This window comes from Oryctolagus cuniculus, chromosome 9 (assembly GCF_051225735.1).
Source record: "Oryctolagus cuniculus isolate XC-2025 breed Fujian yellow rabbit chromosome 9, ASM5122573v1, whole genome shotgun sequence".
Classification (NCBI taxonomy): Eukaryota; Metazoa; Chordata; class Mammalia; order Lagomorpha; family Leporidae; genus Oryctolagus; species Oryctolagus cuniculus.
In genome coordinates this window covers 29,466,981-29,483,007 of record NC_142875.1, presented here as the reverse complement: position 1 = coordinate 29,483,007, position 16,027 = coordinate 29,466,981, and the positions used below count along the sequence as shown (strand labels likewise).

The 16,027-nt window shown below is 37.3% G+C and overlaps 1 long non-coding RNA gene across 2 annotated transcripts; it reads left to right on the top strand.

Annotated features, from left to right (window-relative positions):
• Positions 1-26: 26 nt before the first annotated feature.
• LOC149124533 (uncharacterized) lies at positions 27-14,593 on the top strand. Of its 2 annotated transcripts, XR_016213728.1 has the most exons (4): positions 27-56; positions 3,245-3,328; positions 10,641-10,763; positions 14,303-14,593. It is a non-coding gene; the product is annotated as an uncharacterized LOC149124533 (long non-coding RNA). The 2 variants fall into 2 exon arrangements; XR_016213727.1 differs by lacking the exon at positions 14,303-14,593 and having other exon boundaries at positions 10,641-10,823.
• Positions 14,594-16,027: the final 1,434 nt, after the last annotated feature.

Here is a 16,027-nt window from a genome sequence, read left to right as displayed (position 1 = left end):
AGGAGGGAAAATCGGAAGGAGTTCCAGGGGCATTCAATCATGACTAGAGGTTCAGGGTAAGCCCTTTTCTAATTCTTCTCCTGCCTGTATTGGAGTGTTTTATGAGCTTGAATAGTGATGAGAATAAGTTATATTTACATTAATTGCTGCAAGATGCTTTATTTTGTTCCGTGTATTCTGCAAATCAGTGACGTTTTGCTGATCTAGATCTGAAAATAATGTGTGATGTTTAAGTTCTTTAGCACATCATTTTCTTCGTTGGGCTTAGAAAATTGTGTAAATTGTATAAATCCTCTTTTTCTTTTTAATATGTTTCTTAGTAGTAAGTGTATACATTTATGAGCTACCATGAAGCATTAATACTGCATATAATGTGTGCTGATCAAATTATTGTAATCAACAATTTCTCATTCTTTGAGATTATTTTATGATTGGAGACTTGGAGCTGCTCTCTATTTGTTTATAGAGTATATGGTAGGTTATTCTAAAGTATAGTCACCTCACTATGCTGTCTAACACTGGAAATTCATTCTTTCCTTCTAAGACTGATTTTGTAACCATTTCAGCCTCCTTCCCATTCCATTCTCCAGTAATCATCATCTTATGTTCAAAGGACATACTTTTAAAAACATAATTATCCACTTATTTTTAAATGTTTATGGTGCTTATTCTAATATTTGGACAGCAAGCTATTGCAATATCTTTTTTCTCTAGTAATTATTTTTATTCATCATTTCAGTATAATTATCAGTATTTTGCCTATTTTCATGGAAATAAGTGCTTGCTGCATTAGATTGTAACAACATTGAATCTACACCAAAAAAAGCACTAAAGACTACTGTGATTTAACATCATCAAGCTTTCACAGCGCTTTTAGTCTGTTAGCCTGTTTCTCCTTTTTTTTTTTTTTTCTTATTAACATGAGGCCTAGTGTTCTCTGTGGTCTGAATCCTGTCAGAATGTATTTTCAGGCTCCTGCCTTTTCACCACCAGGACTCCACAGTTTTGCTTTTTTATTCATATGCTTATTTGATTGCTTATATATTTGGTGTCAGGGTTGTTTTCTATTTTATTTTATTTTTGTTTTTACTTTAAAGAGAGAGAGAGAGAACCAGATTGAATGCAATCAGAGGACAAAGAATTTTAATCCACTGGTTCATTACTGAAATCGTAAAATACATGCATAAGACATTTACAAATGAGAACACATTTTAAGGTACAAAGCCAATATCAATAATTAACAAATAATTTAAATATTTATTTGAGAGAGAGAGAGAGAATGAACCAGCTTGAATCCAGGCAGAGAAGGAGAGAGAACTTGAATCTACTAGATCATTACTAAAATATCCACTATTTCAGGGGCTGGACCAGAGCTGGAACCAGGAGACAGGAATTCAAAGCACGTGCCCCACATGTGTGGCAGGAACTCAGTTACTTGAGCCATAACCACTGCTTCCCCGGGGTCTGCAGTGATTGATAGTTAATCAGGAGCCAAAGCAAACAACTTACTGCCATGTAGAATGCAGATTTCTTAACAACTAATCTAAACAAACACTCCTTGTTCTTTGCTTTTATTTTCGTAAGTTTTCCATCAGGGTCAATATATCACATTCAGGTCTGGGAAATATATTTCCTATGATAATAGCAATACTCTAAATAGAAATACCATGAGTTGAAAAATTTTAGGACAATGATTCTTTTCTCTAATTATACCCCACTATTCATCATTACAATTCTATTTTATTTGATTGAAAGCTTTATTTGATTTGATTAAAAGGTAAGTTCTATGTCTCATTCATATTGCAGAATTGCTTAATTTAAAACTTGTTAGAAAGTGATTCGTATCAGTTTTCTATCGCAGTTGAAAAAGTATCACAGACTTAGCTCTTTAAGAGAAGTTTGTGTTATTATTCATTAAGCAAAAGTCAAATACAGGTTTTACTTCCCTTTAAAATTAAGGTGTTGGCAGGAGCTGCATTCTTTGATTCCCTGATGCTCTAGGAGAACCATTGCTTTGTAATTTTTGGCTTCTAAAAACCACCAGAATTCCCTGCTGTCAACCCCTTCCTCTATGGCCAGAGCCATCAGCACAGCACCTACTTTGCACTTTCCTTCATTCTCTTGTCTTTCCCCTTTGACCCTATGATCTAAGCTATATGAGGGCCCTGTGATTCCATTGGGTACAAAGACAGCTTAAAGGTAACTGATTAGCAATCTTAATTCCGTTTCAACCTGAATCTCCTCTAGATAAAAGCGTTTTCTTTTTCAGCTTCTGGAAGCTGCCTGAAATATTTGGTTTATGTTACCCTTCTTCAGTCCTTAAAACTAGCACATACAGGTCGAGTCCTTTTACTCTCCAATCATGCTCTGCTGCTTTCATCTCTGGCTCTGATTCTCTTCCTTTGATCCCTCATCTGCTTTCAGGACCTTTTGACTATTTTGGACTCAACCGGAAAATCCAGGTTAATCTCTGCATGTTGCAGTCAGCCGATTGGCAATCTTAATTCCTTTTTGCCATTCCCCCTAGCAAATTCTCAAGTTCTGAAGATTAGAGCATGAGCACTTTAGAAAGAGGGAGGGACATTATTCTACCTAACACATAGTTATTAACAAAATATGAAACTTAAAATAGTTCTTCATCACAGTGATTTCATAATTGTAAAGAAAAAGAAAAAAATTGTCTTTTAACTTTTTTCCATATGGTTTTCTTCCTAATACATGAATCCTCCTACACCATTTTGACATATGGTTATCCTGAAGGAAACATTTCACAAATATGCTTATCCAGCATGTTAATACAATTTTGATAAAATTATAGCTCATATATTAAATTTTATAAAATATCTCCTCCAGCACATCTGTGTATGTTCCCATGTTTAATTTGTGTATGTTCCCCTGTTTAATTCAGTTTGGCAAAATTTCCAGTTTTCCAAATTATTTTAGTGGAAATTTTAATTTGTTTGAATAGGGCTATATTATAATCAATCCATCAAAAAGTAACATAAGACTTTATTAGTTCATAAAATTGTCAAAAGACTTGTGTGATATTTTCTTTCTACTTAAAAATTATTTATTTAAAAGTCGGAATGACAGAGAAAACGTTCATTTGCTGGTTCATCCCAAACTGTCCACAGCAGCCAGGGCCAGAACAGGTTGATGCTAGGCAGGAGCCTGGAACTGCATCTGGGTCTCACTTGGTGGTAGGGTCTCAAGTACTTAAGCCAATATCCTCTGCTCTATCCAGGCACCTCAGCAGGGAGCTGGATCAGAAGCAGAAAAGTCTGGACTCCACCTCGTGGCACTCCCATAAGGGATTCTGGTGTTATAGGTATTGGCTTCAGGGACTGTACAACGTCATTGGCTCATGTTTTATCTTTTAGAAGTTTCAAAGCTTTCTATGTGCAGAAATGTCTGATCTGCAAGGACCCAGAGGTGGTCCTGATCAGATAAGCCTTAAGCTTCCTTGTAAGGGATTCAGCCAACTTGGCCCACAGTGATTAAGTAGGAGATGGTGCCTTCCCAATGTCATCAATCTGCAGTTAGTTTAGTGATGCTAATGAGGAGAAAAGCTGCTGAAAGTGTTTGGCTACGTACAGCAGTGATTATCTGGCCAAGTGAAGCCTGTCTCTTAGGTGTTTGTAACTGAGAAAAAAAGGCACAGTGATTTTGGTGACAAATGAGGTGGAGCAAATAATTGTAAACAGCAGTTGAGGATGATAGAATCTATAGGATATGATTAGGTCAAATACTGCAATGATAATTTGTCTAAAGGCCATAAAATGACCTCACTTGACTATAGTAATCTGAATAATGATTCTTCTTAAAAACAAAACAAGTTGAATTTAGTTATTTTTTATGAAAAGATAATGGTTAAGATGTTCAGGAATGGGGACACATAACTCTCCAATCAGGAATTTAAAGTAAGAATTTTAAATTTTTCCACAACGAAATGATATCTAATTCACTAAACTTGAGTGGACATTTATAACATGCTAATTGGTCTTTTATATGTGTTGATGTACATCCAACCTTATTCCTAAAATAATCATGTGAGATAGGCTATAAACATGTTTCTTAGTTCCTTACTTTTACATAATCCATTCTAACATTACACATTTTAGAGCTGTGTAGAAACAAAGGATGAGCCTAATCTCCTGATTTCTAGCTCAACATTCACTCACCATTTTTATGTGCTACATGTTTCTGCTAAGGAGAGAAACTAAATAAGAACAACAATATTGTAGAAAACAAGTGAAAAGAAGCAGCTTCCCAACTTTCTAACAAGCTTCCTAACTTTCCAACTCTCTTCTTCAAAACAACCATATACACAGGAAAGGAAAGGATTTCAGAAGAAAAATATCTGCAGGCATCCTAAAATTTTCTATGTTTTTATGAACAGAGTATGTCAAGATGACTAGGCTTAGGGTACAGGCATTTGTATAAATATTATGCTGAGTGTATCTATAGACATTTCTGCGTAAAATTAATATATTAATTGGTAGAAAGAGTAAAGGGGATTGGCATCTCCAATATGGGTAGACCTCATCTCCCTTTATGTCTGACTGTCTTCATGAAGAAAAGCAGTCTTCTCCTGCCTTCAAAATGTGACACGGGTTGCGATTTATATCATTCTCTTTTTTGCTTCTTTTTTCTTCAGACTACGACTGAAACCCATCTGCAAAATCTTGACAGCAGCAGATATTGGAACTTCGCAGCTTCCATAATAATGTAACAAAGTATTTATGATGGGTCTCTCTCTGTCTTTCTCTCTCTTTCTCCCTGTGTGTGTGTGTGCGCACATGAATATTGCTTCCATATACTATATATGAGGGAAGTTCAAAATGTTCAAGGAAAATGGAATAAGGTAGGTAATAATTTGGGAACAAAATAGCCACATGAAATAGGTATCTATACTTTCAGGTTTATAGCAACTCAACTGACATTAGCTAAGATAAGGAATCAACAAGGATGTCCATCAAGAGATGACTGAATGCCGGCACCACGGCTCACTAGGCTAATCCTACGCCTGCGGCTTCGGTACTCCTGGTTCTAGTCCCCGTTGGGGCACCAGTTCTGTCCTGGTCACTCCTCTTCCAGTCCAGCTCTCTGCTGTGGCCTGGGAGGGCAGTGGAAGATGGTCCAAGTGCTTGGGCCCTGCATCCGCATGGGAGACCAGGAGGAAGCACCGGGCTCTTGGCTTCGGATTGGTGCAGCATGCCGGCCGTGGTGGCCATTTTGGGGGTAAACCAACGAACCAACGGAAGGAAGACCTTTCTCTCTGTCTCTCTCTCACTGTCTAACTCTGCCTAAAAAAAAAAAAAGAAAGAAAGAAAGAAAGAAAGAAAGAAAGAAAGAAAGAGACCCAATTTTGGCTGGCGCCACAGCTCACTAGGCTAATCCTCCAGCTGCGGCTCCGGCATTCCAAGTTCTAGTCCCGGTTGGGGCACCGGATTCTGTCCCGGTTGCTCCTCTTCCAGGCCAGCTCTCTGCTGTGGCCCGGGAAGGCAGTGGAGGATGGCCCAAGTGCTTGGGCTCTGCACCCGCGTGGGAGACCAGGAAGAAGCATCTGGATACTGGCTTCAGATTGCCGCAGTGCGCCGGCCATAGCAGCCATTTGGGTGGTGAACCAACGGAAGGAAGACCTTTCTCTCTGTCTCTCTCTCACTGTCTAACTCTGTCTGTCAAATAAAAAAAAAAGATGACGAATAAAGAAATTGGGGTTTATATATCCAATGGACTACTACTCAGTCATACAAAGAACGAAATCCTATTTTTCACAACAAAATGGATGTATTTAGAGGTCATTATGTTTATGGAAATAAGCCACTCCCCAAAAGACAAATATAGTTTTCTCTGATCTGTGGTACCTAATATAGGGAGTACAGAAAACCTAACGTACAGGAGTAAAATTTTCATCTTGAGATTGGATTATTGTTTATGACTCTTGCCTGTACTGTGAGGAGCAGGGGTCTCTCTACTTACTACTTGTTGAATTTGTAGAGGATGAAGCTTGTGTGTATAAAGTAAACTGAAAGTACATCATTACACAAATTAAAAGAAAATAAGAGAGAAGGAGGTGCGAAGGTGAAAGGGAGGGAAGGAAGATGGGAAGTAACATCATCTTCTTAAAACTGTACATATGAAATATATGAAATCTGTAACCTTTATATAAATAAATAATCAAACTGTGAGCTGAATAAATTTCTTTCATTCATATAAAAAGTCTTTTTCATAATAGATGGAAATATATATTATGAAAAAACTATGAATTTCAAATTATTTGCACTGATGAACCTCTGCTTTCAATACCATTTTCCCACAGATCTCACATATAAATACATATGTGTACCTATACACACACACACATACATATACTTTATACCATTATATATTTGAAATATTTTCTTTTGAGAAACCAGAGTAATGCAGGGATCAGATAGAAATATCCTAATATCCAAGAAATCCAAAGAAATAGCCAAGAAAGAAATACTCATAAATTAACAGGAAATTAATTCCAAAACAACTAAAAATAAAAAACAGATTTTTATTTATTATTCAAGGAATAGAATAGAAATTTTCTAAATTGTCCACGGTGAGAAAAGACAAGACATCTATTTTGTGTCAGCAAATTGTAAATATAATTCTCATTACCCTATTATATAACCCATTTAAATCAATCTCATTAAAATTCATAAGTTTGTCTCCTTAACTCCATATCTATTCATTGAAATTTTTAATTATCTCTTCCTTAGCTTAACTCAATAATTTATTTTCTGTGTTCTACTTCCACCTTATACAAATCTACCACCTACAATAAGCAAACCCAAATCTGAAGCAAAACATTTTTATAGCCAAGCTTAAAAACTCTCAATGAATTCCCTAATCTGAAATATAAAATTTAGTGTCCATTTAGGACATTCATAATCCTCTGTGCTATTTGGTTCCATGCTCATCTACAGGTTTTTTCTCCTTAATAGTCATTCTTCAAACAGTTTATTTATATATTGCAAAAGTTATTCTCCTTATTTAAATCTTACTCATGTATTTGAACATACTGCTGCTTATTTTAAATTATCTGCTTTCATGTCTATCCCTTACCAAATGTTTTCAAGCCCCTTCAGTGTACAACCCATGTCTTATTTATCATTGTTGCCTTGGTCCACACTCAAAATAAACTCATGTAATAACTGGACAATGCTTACTTAAAAAAAAAAAAAAAGAAAAAAATCTTGTTTTTACAAAGAAATGTATTTAAAATAAATGTACATAACATATTTGGTGCATTAGAGTTTTCAGAGAAGCATAATATATATATTATATACATATATATAAATGGTTACAATGATAAATATAAAATATAAAAATGGTTACAATGATAAATATAAAATGATATATATATGTAAATATATATTCATACACACATATGAAGAAGGAGAAAGTAATACAGAGTTAGTAACAGGGAGAAAAGTTAAATTTTTTTAATGAATCACATGCAATCGAGGAAGCAGGACAATGCAAAGTCTGCAGAGAAGAAGAGCAGGCTGGAGACTCAGGGAAGACTTGATACAGCTGAAGCTCAAAGGCAGACAGCTGGTAGAATTCCTACGTCTTAAGGGAAATCTTTTTCTTAGGGTCATCAAATGATTGGACCAAGACCATCTACATTATGGAGGATAAATGTTTTTACTGAAAACCTACTGCTTTAAAAGTTAATGTCACCAGAAAGAAATACATTCATAACAACATTTAAATGTGCCTGACTCAATATGTAGGTACTGTGGTCAAACCCACTTCACACACAAAATTTTGACCATTGACAGTTGCTATAGGATACACTTGGGACCCCAAAGCACAGAACAAAGTTCATACTGCAAATTCTTTGTTATTTGTTCACAGATGATTCTCCTCCCCCAACCATTACAGATGGTTGATATTTAATCCAAACAGGGTTTGTCATGGAGTTAGATCGCCCATCTCCTATTGAAGTGTGAGGTGTGATTCTTGGTTATTCTTGAAGTGTGATTCCTGCTAACACTCAGGGAGAGGCAGCAAGTTATTACTGAAGTATTTAGGTTTTGTCATCTACAAAGAAGACTTAGATTGAGTTCCAGGCTCCTGGTTTAGGCCTGACCCAGTCCCGACTGATGTTGGCATTTGGGGAGTGAAGTAGCAGATCTCGCCATCTGTCTCTCTGCTCTCTCTCTCTCTCTGTGTTTCTCTTCTCTCTGTTTCTCTATGTATGTTTTTCAAATAAAATGAAAATACATAAATAAAAATGTAAAAATGGTTACAACAATAAATATAAAATAATAATATAGATAAATGGATGTCTCTGGGGTTTAGATACGATTGTAAAAATAGTTCAGAACAAATTATTGTCCTGCATATTACAAAGAACTTGAATAACCCATGTAGAATGAATATTCAATCATCTCAACATAAACCAAGTAGTTATATAGCATTTGGCAAGTTTAAATAATTTATTTTATTTAGTATTTTATTTAAGATCATTAAACACACACACACAAAGTGCCAGGGTTCATGAAAACTTTAAGAGAAGATGACATATCATCAGATAAAAGGTGAGGCAACGTAATCTTTCATATTTGCTGAAGCTGATATGACTCCAAAACACCTAACATTCAGTTATGAAAGTAATGCATGCTATATTTATTCCTTCTCAAATCAGAAGGAAAGCAACTTTTAGAAGCATTGTTATAAGCCATAACTACCTTTTTGTTGGAGGTTTGACAGAGTTCACTTAATGTGCTATTAAATACATAATAAAAGTTTGGCATATTTTAAGTATTTTTAGGGAATTTAGATAATTATCTCTTTTAGAATTTTTTTCACATAAATCTCACTTGATAAATTACAGATAGACTAAACAATTGTTATTATAAAATAGTATATTATCTTTTCCCGAAAAAGGCTTTAAGCTATTTGTTGCTGTGCTATTATTGCTGTCCTATAATTTTGTCACAGAATGACAAAACCAGAAAACTGAGGAAAAAAATAAACCTTCTGGCAGACAATGAATGCAGTGCTTTGCATAGCCCAAGTGTCATTCCATTATAACAAAATTGGCTTAAGTGTCTGGTTTCTCTATGTACATGCACCATGTGCACAATTATGCATAAATGCCATTGCCATTGCTTATATCCATGTGCATTTTTCTCGTTAGTAAATAACCTTGCTGAAACTGTCTCCTAAACAAAATGCACATGGCTACTTATGTATTTTCCATTTGTGTGGATTCAAACAGTCTTTAATGAATACTAGCTAATTATGGGTTTTAGCTAATTAAGGCTTTATAGTAATAGTTATTTTTCTGCTCCAAATTTTGTTTGTTGCCTGAATTCATTTTAGTGTTGTATGATTTAGGAAATTCTAGATAAATGTGTTGCCTAGGAATAAAAAGCCATCATATTTTTACTTATTTATACATGGTTTTATTTCCATGGATTTAAAATGCCTTGTATAAATGCATGGTATCACAAAAATAAACAAAAATAAAATTTCATAGGTCATTAAATGAGGGTGAAAGGAAAGTAAAAGTGTACAATTAGCTAATGTCAGCAAGAAATTACTTCTAAAATCTACTGTCTGTGCAGGCCAGCATTGTGGCATAATGTGAATCTGTCAGCAGTCACATGGACATCTCACAGAAGGATAGGTGCATGTCCCATCTGCTCCACAGCTCCCTGCTAATGATGCACCTGGGAAAGCAGCAGAAACAGTCCAAGTGACTGAATCCTATCATCCACATGGCAGACCTGGATGAGGCTCCTGACTCTTGGCTTCAGTCTGGCCCGGCATCAGGCTTTGTAGCCATTTGGGGGGTGAACCACAGCATGGAAGACCTCTCTCTAGACCTCTCTCTCTCTCTCACTACCTTTCAAATAAGTAAATAAATTGTCGCTCCCCCTCTTCGTGGAGGAGCGACACTAAACCCTGCCTAGGCTTCATATCCGAGTCATGGCACCATTATGTTGCTCCCCCTCTTCGTGGAGGAACGACACAGGACCCTGCGCTGTTCTTTTGTCTGCTCGGCCCTTCCCGGGTTTGCTGCTGGTCCTTCCCGGGTTGGCTACCGACCCTTCCACCTCCGTGGAAGGGCGGTTCCCCCTGCCACTTCCCCCACTTCCGCGGGGGAGCGGCACACCGCCGGCCGGCTCTCTCGGGGGCTGCACAGGTGTTCCTTCAGATAGATGTTCCTGGTGCATGTTGTCTCTCTCCTCCTTTATAGTCCTCTTCCACCAATCCCAACTCTGCTACCCACACGCCGAGTACGCTGCTCTCCTCCAATCAAGAGCAGGTCCTGCTGCTTATTGGTTGAACTGGAGGCAGCTGTGTAGAAGCTGTTTCCTCCTCTCCCAGCGCCATATTGTGGGAGAGCAGAGGCATAGAATAAGTCTTAATTCCAGTAACAGTCTAGTCCGAGTTGCTCCCCACAATAAATATATATTTTTAAAAGAAATATAATATAATAATATATATTTTAAAAGAAATATATATATTAATATATATATTAATCTAAAGATGGTTGATCAGGTCCATAGTGGGTAAAGCCACTGCCCGTGATGCCCTCATACCACATGGGCACCTGTTCAAGTCCTGGTTGCTTCTCTTCCATCCAGCTCCTGCTAATGGCCTGGGAAAGCAGCAGCAGATGACTCCAGTGTTTGGTCCCTGCCACCCACATGGGAGATGCAGATGAAGCTCCTGGTTCCTGGCTTTAGCCTGGCCCAACACCGACCATGGTAACCATCTGTGGAGAGTCAGTGAATGAAAGAGTCTCTCTCTCTCTGTCTCTCTCTCTCTCTCCCCACCCCGTAACTCTGAGTTTCAAAATAAATAAATATTAAAAAGTAAAGGCGGTTGATAACTTTGGTTTTTTCAGAATTTTGAATGTAAGAGAAACATGACTCAGAGTTTTCAATGTGTGACAAATGTTTATTGAGTGTAATTAGCATCCAAAATTATTTCTAATGTCAACTATAGATATACACACATACTAATATAGGTTGAATTTTATAAGGAAGTAGAACAATGAGATAAATATAAACTATTTTAATAGCTAGAGGAACAAACTCTTAAAATAACCTTCCTCAAACTGAATTAGCCACATCCTTTTTTATAATGTATCAATAACTATTCCTTACAAACTAATTAAAAATGTTGCATGTAAATATATAAAGGTTTACATAGTGTGAATTATTTCCGGCCTGCTAATGACTGAAGTAAATTGTCTAAACTATTCTTTTGTTGATTTGTGTTTCCTAAAGTCATTAAAAACTGGGTCATGATCATTTGACTCTCAAGAACTGAAATTCATTTGTGTCTTCTTTTACCACTCTGCAGAACAAATAAGCCAAAGCAGTGGAGGGTGAAGGGATTGACCAATATGAAACAGAATACACTGGGCTGAACTTCAAACTTAGGCTTGCATCATGGAGTAAAATCCTCTGTGGGCACTCAGGATGTGACTTGAAACTTCCTCCAGCACCTGATTGTAGAGCCTCCTTCATACGGGACAATACAATGGGCATATCTGACACTATTATTTTTCTCAGTTGAAACAGGATTTTTTCAGGTGTACTTTTTTAAAAATATTCATTATTTATTTATTTGAAAGTCAGAGTTACACAGTGAGAGGAGAGGCAGAGAGAGAGAGAGGTCTTCCATTTGTTGGTTTACTCCCCAGTTGGACAGAATGGCTGGAGCTGCACTGATCCGAAGCCCAGAGCCAGGAGCTTTTTCTGGGTCTCCCATGCAGGCACAGGGGCCCAAGGATCTGGGCCATCTTCTACTGCTTTCCCAGGCCATACCAGAGAGCTGGATTGGAAGTGGAGCAGCTGGGACTCAAATGGGATGCCGGCACTGCAGGTGTCAGCTTTATGTGCTATGCCATAGTGCTGGCCCCTCTGGTATACTTTTAAAGGAAACACATTTTGCTCATTTCCTCAACTAAACAGACAAAAATATTCTTGAAAAAGTTTTATAATATTAATATTGATTTCTTAAATAAAAATTAGATCACTTTTTCTGCTTTTGATTTTGTTTTTTTATTATTTTTTTAAAATATTGATTTATTTATTCGAAAGACAGAGTTTTAGAGAGTAAGCAAAGCAGAGAGAGAAAGAGAATCTTTCATCCTCTAGTTCACTCCAGTAAATGGCCACAATGGCCAAAGTTGGACCAGGCAGAAGCCAGGAACCAAGAGCTTCACCCGGATCTCCTATGTGGGTTCAGGTGCCCAAGTACTTGGGCCAGTCTTCTGCAGCTTTTGCATGGCATTAGCAGGTAGCTGGACCGAAGTGGAGCATCCAGGACTAGAACCAGCAGCCACATGGATGCTGGTGTTACCAGTGGCTGCTTAACCTGTTACGCCAAAATGTCAACACCACTACCCTAGATTTTCTTCAATCTCTTACCACATTCTGAAGGAAATAATTTTGAATTGGTGAGAGAGACAAAATGTCATAACTTTAAGACTGATTAATGGTATATTTAATCAGATAATAAAATGAAAACTAGATTCCAAATTCTCTGTGAAACAAAGATTGAAACTTGTTTGTGACTTTTTAAAATTTGTACTTGAAAACTGAATCTATACCTTAAATATGGCAAGTAGGAAATTCACATTTGGAACAAATATGAATGTGGGTCTATGACTCTATAATGTGAACTTTTGTTTTAAATTTAGGAAGCTGAATTCAAGGTCATTGTTGATGACTGCTCAGTTTGTGCAGAGCACATAGACATATGCTGGGGGGGGGCAAATTAAATACCATGTAGGTGCCATTGGTCAAGCTACATGACTTCCTTTGCCAAAAAGAAGGGATAATTTGCCAGAAACAAAAATGTCTTATGCTCAATCATCTGTTCTCACTGTAATACAACACCCAGGGGAAGGCCCTTTGTAGCCTACTACCTGAGAGCAGGTACTCTTCTTTAATTTCACAAACGTGAAGGCTAGCTTTGACCCACACTAAAACATAAGTAACCTCATATGTCTGGCAAAATAAACATACTGCTCTCTTCCACATTCATTCTTAGACATAGTGAAAGTTTCCTTGATCTTACAAGCTTTTAAGCTCCATTGTACATCAGAAGAAAACTCTTCATAAACCTAGATTTTTTTTTTTTCCAATTGAAAAGAAAAGGCATTTTGAAAGTGAGAGATCTGGGGGCCAGTGTTTGGTCGAGTTTAAGAAGCACCTTGGCATGCTCACATTCCAGATCACAGTACCTAGGTTTGAGTCTCAACTCGGCTCCCAATTCTGGCTTCCTGCTAACATGCACCCCAGGCGGCAGCAAGAAGGGGGTGAAGTACTTTGGATCCCTGCCACACCAAGGGGAGACCTGAACTCGGTTCCTAGCTCCAGACTTCAGCCTGGTCCAGCCTTTGCTGTGGGCATTTGGATATTGGATAACAAATTAGGGATGGTAGATCTCTCTCTCTTTCTCTTTCTCTTTCTCTTTCTCTTTCTCTTTCTCTTTCTCTTTCTCTTTCTCTTTCTCTTTCTCTTTCTCTTTCTCTTTCTCTTTCTCTTTCTCTTTCTCTTTCTCTTTCTCCTCTTTCTCTTTCTCTTTCTCTTTCTCTTTCTCTTTCTCTTTCTCCTCTTTCTCTTTCTCTTTCTCTTTCTCTTTCTCTTTCTCTTTCTCTCTTCCTCTCTCTCAAATAAGCAAAATAATTTTTAAAAATTAAATGGAGAAATCTACATGATCTGAATTTTCCTAAAGCACTAGATAGAATTTGCAAAGAGCTGAGAACTGCTGTAAAATAGCACATTCTATGGTTTTCTAACTGGTCTGTAGATCACCTAAAATTCAAACTCTGCAGTCTAAAGAAGGTCCTCTTAATGGCACCTACATAACTCTACAGACTTCAAGGGGACCTGCGATATGTGTTCATTCACAGAGCTTACATACTTTCTTTGCCTTATTGAATTTCATTCTTTATTTCAAATATGGATCACAGTTTTCTGTCATTGAATAAGCATGGACTTAAAGGGAGTTAGACACAGAATTGGCTTTACATGTGCAAAATATTTTCAAAATCCTATTTATTGCCCTATTAAAACAGTATAATTATGGCTTATGGCTAATGATAAAACTACTAAAAGTGGCTGAACTTATGGATATTAAATTTCTGTTTTTGAGCTTTAAGTCTGAACACATTTTGAAAGCTAATGAGGGGCCGGCGCCATAGTGCAGTAGGTTAATCCTCCGCCTGCAGTGCCGGAATCGGATATGGGCATCGATTCGAGTTCCTTATGCTTCTCTTCTAATCCAGTTCTCTGCGGTGGCCTGGGAAAGCAGTAGAAGATGGCCCAAGTCCTCCGGCCCCTCCACCCACATGGGAGTCTGGGAGAAAGCACCTGGCTCCTGGCTTCAGATCGCGCAGCTCCAGCCGTTGAGGCCATCTGGGGAGTGAACCAGCAGATGGAAGACCTTTCTCTATCTCACCCTCTCATTGTCTGTAACTCTACCTCTCAAATAAATAAATAAAATCTTAAAAAGAAAAAGAAAAAGAATGAAGCACATGAGCAATTTTCATCTAAATAAACAACTAAATGATTATAACATTAGATATATTATAATTGACTATGTCTAGTTATTAAATTTAAAGTAAAATTATTAGCTAAGTGATTAAAAGTAGATATTTATTTGGATCTTAATAAACCAGTGTATGCTAATGAAAATTGCATAAAGTAGCAATAGATAAATAGAAAAATTATAATTTTTGGCCGGCACCGCGGCTCACTAGGCTAATCCTCCACCTGTGGATCCGGCACACTGGGTTCTAGTCCTGGTCGGGGCACTGGATTCTGGCCCGGTTGCTCCTCTTCCGGTGCAGCTCCCTGCTGTGGCCCGGTAAGGCAGTGGAGGATGGCCCAAGTGCTTGGGCCCCTGCACTCTCATGGGAGACCAGGAGAAGCACCTGGCTCCTGGCTTCGGATAGGCACAGCGCAGTGGCCACAACGTGCCAGCCGTAGCGGCCACTTAGGGGGTGAACCAATGTAGAAAGGAAGACCTTTCTGTCTCTCTCTCTCTCACTGTTTAACTCTACATGTCAAAAAAAAAAGAAAAATTATTATTTTTATGAGTACAACTAAGCATTTAGATTGAATTATCTTGTTGTGAAAGTATGTAGCTATTGCTTCAATAAAACATTTTTAAATTTTTATTTTCTTATTTTCATTTTGTTTGAATGACAGAGGGAGAGAGAGAAAGAGAGCTTCTACTTATTTGTTTATGCCCTAATAGCCCACAACAGCTGGGCATGGGCCAAGCCAAAGTCAGGAACCCAGAAATCAGTGTACATCTCCCACATGGGTGACAGGGAGCCTGGTACTTGAACCATTAGCTGCTTGCACCAAAGGAAACCATTAGTAGGAAGGTGAAATCAGTAGTGGAGCTAAGACTTGAACCAGGTTCTCCAATATGAGATACAAGCATCCCAAGGAGCTGTACCGAACACCCTCTGTACCCTATTTTAATTTCATTTATACTTCATCTAATTAAATACATACATACCAATGATCAAAAAACATTCTAAAGGGTTAAATAGCATTCCTTTTATTTAGTTCAATCATGCACCATAGGTAGTAATATCATAAATTATGCTTTTTTATAGTGAAGCCCTCATATGCATAGATAATATTGATATAACTGTAATAAAACAGAATTTCCAGAGCCTAAATATATTTTTTGTCAGAAATATTCAGGAAAGTAATAATCTTTTTAAATCAGGACTTTGTTGTTATGAAAGAGTACCTACTGTGATTTACTGAGAAACAAGTCAGAATACAGTCTCTGTCAATAAAATTAGTGAAAAATAAAAATAGTTCTTTAAAGAATACATCACATTCATATGCTGGAATTTAGGCCAAAGGCATGAAATATCTAAAAAAGGAAAATGTTTAGATTTTTGCAATGTTAAGCAATAACATCTAATCTATCAATATTCAAGTATGCTATTTTTGAGTATAATACCTATCAGCATTTACACTTCTCT